The sequence below is a fragment of the Crinia signifera genome, chromosome 2, assembly GCF_055691185.1.
Source record: "Crinia signifera chromosome 2, ASM5569118v1, whole genome shotgun sequence".
Taxonomy (NCBI): Eukaryota; Metazoa; Chordata; class Amphibia; order Anura; family Myobatrachidae; genus Crinia; species Crinia signifera.
Window position 1 is genome coordinate 139,752,889 of NC_139218.1, and position 6,000 is coordinate 139,758,888.

The following is a 6,000-nucleotide window of genomic DNA, read 5'->3' on the forward strand; positions in this document are numbered from 1 at the left end:
TTAAAATATTCCGAAATACGGAATAATCCGTTATCCAAAATTCTCCTGGTCCCGAGCATTTTGGATACGGGATACTCAACCTGTATGTGAGGAATTTTATTTTTTGTTCCTGTGGGGGCTAATGTTGTTTTTTTCTGTTTTGAGTTCTAACATTTAGGACATCTAGCATAGGATGCAAGCAAAGCTGGGACCAGTCCTACACATTTTTATAAAAACAGGAAGGGGTCCTATTTATCAATTAAATTCTTTTGAAAAAATAAATAAATCTGTTTTACACTATTATTAGGGGTTTAATTTATCACCATTTGCATCCTCATCTTTTGTGATAATATCCGCCCACATTGCATGGATGTATCAATTGTCACACCCAGATACAGAATCCTCTCCGCAGCCAAATTGGCTATTTTTCATGGCAAAAACCCTGATTCTTATCTGTGCATGCGCCACCAAGTTTGCTGCCACTACCCCCCCCCCACACACACACACACGTGCATGCATCCGTGCTGCAACCCCCTGACTGCTGATTATACTTGCCAGCAGCAATCTGTAGGGTTCAGGGCTCCCTGCTATTTAAGCTACTTTGACCTCAGGTGCTGTAAAGTGAGCTGCCATTTGCAGCATCACTTTACTGCACCGGGGATCATACTGACCTTGTCCCCACACTGATTTCTCTGCCTAGCTGCATGCTGGCATGCCACCTTGTAGGCGTATTTATTTACTAATAGGTCTGGACCTGCCTCATCCTCCACCCTCTTGGCACCCTGCCCTGATATTCCACTCCTTTATTATTTCTGTGACAAGCAGAACATCAATCTACATGGTGATTCAAAAGTCACTTCAAAAACTGTGTAGGAAATGGAAAACTGAAAATTCCAGTAAGGTATCATGGTGAGGTGGGCTATATTTTAGGGTATGTACCGAACATGGGTGTTATCTTGAATCTAAGTCCGTTTTCCCCTTGCAGTTTTTGAAACAAAAGGGTGTACTGAGGCTTTTGAATCACCCTGTACATTGGCTGTTTTACACAAAATACTGAAGATACAGTATAAGGGTAACAATCAAGCTGTTTTCTTTTATCTAATGAAAATCTCCTGCAAATATTTGTTTATGACAATGACATTTATTAGAAAAATCATTTGCAGAATAAATTTTAGAGCAATTATTGACAACAGTTGACATTTTATTTATATATATATATCAGGTACAATGCAATAAGAAAGAGGTTATTTTATGCCAACTCATATCTTTTCCCTCCTGCACAGTGGTAATTCAATACTAGCGTGAGCCAGGGAATCTTTCTTCAGAGTATCAGTAAATACCTCTTGTGTAATACAATATATCATTTTCATACATCTGAAATGTATAACCTTTGATTATATAGATTTCTAGCCTCCCTGAAAACTAGCTGTAAGAATGTATACTCAATACTCCTTACTTAGCTTCTTTTTATAAATATCTATAATCAGAGAATTTTGAAACATTCTGCAAGTCTGCTAAGATGTTATGGTCATTTTTGTATCTATTGTAGATGCAAGGGGTGCCATTGCTAAGGGGATCGAAGACCTAGGGGCCCCCAGACACAGAACAAATAGGTCATATAGTGATTTACCAAGTTTCCAGTAATGCCTGCTAATGGCCTTGATGGGGTGACATTCCATTACTAGTGAATTATATTGTATGTGTATTGGATGTTATAATGGTAAGGGGGAGGGGGGGGGACTGTAATGTGGTACAATATGCGCTGGAAGCACTATAGTATGGCATGATATGAATAGGAGCACTATGATGTGGCACAATATAAATTAAGGGTTTTGAAATACTGCAATGTATGAACTGTGGGCACTACAGTGTAAAAGTGTTTAAGAGACGATATGATTAACATATTCAAATACATCAAGGGACAATACAATGAACTTTCAGTTGATCTAATTACTATGAGGTCTATCCAAAAGATATGCGGGCACCACCCGTGGGGAACTAAGGAAAGGATTTTTTTTACAGTCAGGGCAGTTAGGATTTGGAATACTTTTCCAAAAAAGTTGTAATAACAAACTCAATTGAAACATTTAAAAAAGGGTAAGACAATTTTTTGGTGGATAAAATATGGGATATGACCATTAAAATTAACCCACATAGGATGAAATTGATGGACTGAAATGTTTCTTTCAACATCATAATCTATTTTACTATGTTACTATAATTAGAAGTAGTGACACTAAAATGTGGCATAAACTTAACTGGGGTCACTTAATTGTGGCATATTGTGAACTGGGGCCACTACAGTGTGAAATAGTATAAACTGAGGACTTTTCAATGACATCATGTGAACTGGAAGTACCGTGTTGCATAATGTGTACTGGCAACACTACAATGTAACTTGTTGTTAACAATGACACTACTATGAAACAAAAAAATGAATATTAAGATACTACCACAGGGAACAAAACTAGGGCATTACTATGGGGCATAACATGAACAACAGAAAGGTGTCTTTCTAATAGCTTTAAGGTTAGGGTACTTCAAAAGGTTGCACTGGGTCACACAAAGTTCTAGCTATGCCCCATATTGACAGAAAGTGATGGCACCGCTGGTGAAATAGTCACTTCTTTGCCAAATCTTACAGAATTTCTAGGAGCCTATGAATTTTGTGAAGCACTCCTGGATTCTTAAAGGGTAAGCCAGCTACCCAAATGTGCCCACTATCAGAGAAGTAGGTGCTTTGGTAGTTTAGCAAGGCCATCTGTGGTGAATAGTCTAATTTTGCCCACCTTCCCTCCTACACAGTGCAAGGCACAACGACAAGAACCACCAACCGCCCCTTCCATCAGGTCTTTGTCACACAGTTATTGCTAAGGGCATTTTTGTCACATAATATCTGTGCAAATATTTAGTATCATACACATGTATTAAGGAAGGATCACAGCACATATCTCCCACTGCAGCCACAACCCCCATAGGTAGATTTTTGGCCCAAGTAGCTCACGCATCCGAAGATAGTGTTAGCCACTGTAGCCTATGGGCTGCACAAAATTTACTAGGAGGGGGTTCCTGCAAAACCATCCCCGGCAATACTTGATGCACATTAGCGGGCCACACATATGCAGTAGCTCACCATAGGTCCCAATACAGTGGTTTAGTGACAGCTAATACGATCACTTCACACCGAATATATCACAGGTTCAGGCTCTGTCCCTGCTGGTGAATATATTGATACATTTGGGCAGTATTTATTTTCTTTTTGCTGTCAATCCTGTGATATTAGTTCTAAAATCTAATTTGTATAATTGTCAGTGATTCCTGAAGCTGCGTGTTTTTGTGTCCCCATATTGTTATCAAAAATGTTTCAATACTAATGTCATACAGTACATCTTATAATGCTGCAAGTTATGCAGTAACACCCCTCAGGTACTGTCAGTGTTGTGCACTATGCCATAGTTATATGCGTTTGTTAATAAGCCATATTACATTACTGTGATTTGATTATTGACTGGTTGTGGCTCCTAATATATGTTTGTGTCTCTCAACCTGTCAGTCATCCTTACATTGTGTAACTGGAGGCATCTAGTTAGAATAGGCAGACAGGTCCAGGTTCTTTTAGCCAAATCGTACCATCAGTTTCTTGTATAATTGAAGAAGCTGAAACTGATTGCTCACTGGCAGGCACCTCTATGGGAGAGGCTTGGCTAGCTATAGGCAGTAACATTAGTAGGCTCTGAGACAGGTGGCTGATCGGATCTCTTGGCTTACTCTACCTATACATAATGCGTCTTTCATCATATAAAAGGAAACAAATATTTATGGAGATACTTTGCATGTCCTGAGCATATATTGAACTATCCATGCAACCATATATCCATTTTTCAGATGTCAGGGCTATTGTTACGGATCTCTTGTCCCAGGATGCATTCCCTTCTCCCCGTGTGCCTTATGGTCCCATTTTCCCACTCCCACAATGACCATGAATGTACTGTTAGTTGTCTAAGAAATGGTGTCAAGTGCCTGAAGCATTGCTGTCCACCGAGCACTTGCTGTCCTACACTGACTTGTTTTTACTATTGTTCATTTTTTCAAACCCAATAAAAATAAACTGTTTTGCTGCAAAGCTTTTGGCTGCTAGTTATACAATCAATGTAGTGCAAATATTCACTAACATACTGTAGTTCCAGTTGTTGATCCCTGTGACTGAGGAAACCCATGGACACTATATAGACTAACATTTATCTATTGGCCACTGGGCATTACAAAAACAAATACAGAACCATGTAACCACTGCCCCATGATTACTTCTCCACCTCTGTCCCAGCACAGTCCTAGTTTTTGCTTTTGAACATACAAACACCTCACTCGCTACCCTGTCCTTGCTCCATTTCTGTCTCCCTCCATTTGTGTTTCCCCTCTGTTAGGAGACGGCAGGATGGTCTGCGCATTTCACTCTGAGAGCTACTGCTTCACCCTTTCACTGCCACAAGAACCAACAATACAGTGAGAACTCTGCCAATTGTCCTTTCTCAGTGGTACATAGCAGCTGTTTCTATCTTATTCAGTCCTGATTCCCTCCCCATCTCTTCCTCCCAGTGCAGTGATGTCTTAAATATGATACTTACAGTGTTCTGTATTCAAGATGTGCCAGCTCTGTCTCTGTCCCCCTCTCTCTCTTTGTCCCTCTCTTGCTGGCTGCAGAATATGTTGTGCTGTGCTCTCCTCCGCCTGAGCCGCTCTTACAAACACAGAGGTCCCCCCTGTTTTAAAAGGAGGGGCTGTAAAGGACAGGCTAGATAAGGTGGGAACCTAAATGGATGACAAAAACATGTCACAAGTACCTCCAAGAAACATTCTGGTGACTTATCGACCGCATTCCTAAATGAAAATTGGCTAAACACCTCACACCATTTAGATGCTCTTGCAAATTGGATCATGGGGAGGGCTGTCTTATTTTTTAAATGGAAACAATAGTGACTGTAGGTGATGCAGTATAGGAGTGAAGGCTCAGCAGTGAGGTGTGTGCTATATGAGGAAAGACATTTACGCTACTTCACACAATGTGGGTTTGTTGTGGCAATCAGAGGTGACTCCTGCTACTAGAGAATCTACTTAGATTTTTATTGGGCGATGGCTCATACACTTATGCAGCTCAGTAAATAAACATTTGCCTATTTTACACATAAGTATTATTAACGCAGACTTGTGTAGCAAGGGACAACATTAGAACTTACCTCATAAAAACTATGACATTCTAGCAGAAATAACAGGTCATAAAGACAGAATATTTAAGGTCAGGCTAATTAATCACAAAGTGTAATTTTATGAAAGAGGTTTACTTATAGTTCAGTAAAAGACACACGTATGCATATGTACCTACCCAGCTAAACCATGTACATAAATTGTGTACTATATATATGTGTAAGGAAACACAGACATATACTGTATAAACAGAACGTCAGGTATACAGCTTTCCCAGACATACAAACACACATTCATAAGCTCTAATACACACACTTTACCACAGACACGGAGATACCTAGTAACCTACCTTCCTAATGCTCTCTGCAGATTCCCAGCTTTATGTCACAGCTCTGGGATCCCTCACTGAGGAAAACCCACATACAGTGGATGGAGAACAGAGAGGGGGTGGTCAGAGCAGTGTAAATAACCAGGGGAAGGTAATGGGGATGATGAGTAAGGGGGGAATCCAGGAGGCAGGTGAGAAGCGGGTGGGATTTCTTTTGCACAAAAAGGGATTGAGGGGGCAGTGGAGGTAATAGGAGAAGGGGGAGTGAGAGACTGTGAATAGTCTATGTCACAGTACATCCCAGTGGAGAAGCCTCAGAAAGATGCTACTAACCCATTCAGCACTGGTCTCTGTACAGGTTATTTCCCCATCACACTCACTGCATGGATGCTTTGCAGAGTATCTCACAGAAAGCCACACAAAGGTAAACCACATAAAATCCAAACAATCTGCTCAGTAATAAAATCCTTAAACCAGTGGCTCCCAAACTA

At 40.4% G+C, this 6,000-nt stretch overlaps 1 protein-coding gene across 1 annotated transcript in view; it reads right to left on the reverse strand.

Moving 5' to 3' along the window:
- BLACAT1 (BLACAT1 overlapping LEMD1 locus) overlaps positions 1–5,793 on the reverse strand; it is a 33,789-nt gene extending 27,996 nt beyond the window's left edge. Inside the window, exons 1-2 of the mRNA XM_083173014.1 lie at positions 5,531–5,793; positions 4,605–4,788 (exon numbers count right to left, since the gene is read on the reverse strand). The gene's annotated coding sequence lies outside the window, so the exon portion shown is untranslated. The remainder of the gene's footprint in view (positions 1–4,604; positions 4,789–5,530) is intronic.
- Positions 5,794–6,000: the final 207 nt, after the last annotated feature.